Genomic DNA, 218 nt, shown 5'->3' with positions numbered 1-218 from the left:
GGTGACAATCTTTATTTTCTCTTGTCTGCCCAAAACATCATTGATAACGTCAAAATTAAAGTCACTTGAGAACATGAAAGTTGTAGGAAATTATCTCAGTTTTCTTATATAAAAACTTCAGCTCATTTGTTCTTTTAGAACTCCAAATATGGGCCAAACACTAAACAGTGCTTGGGTGAGAGGACAGATTCAGACTTCTTGGTTGTTGTTGCAATTTT

Source organism: Populus euphratica, unplaced genomic scaffold (genome assembly GCF_000495115.2).
Source record: "Populus euphratica unplaced genomic scaffold, PopEup_1.0 scaffold482.1, whole genome shotgun sequence".
Lineage (NCBI taxonomy): Eukaryota > Viridiplantae > Streptophyta > Magnoliopsida > Malpighiales > Salicaceae > Populus > Populus euphratica.
This window is presented reverse-complemented; position numbering follows the sequence as displayed.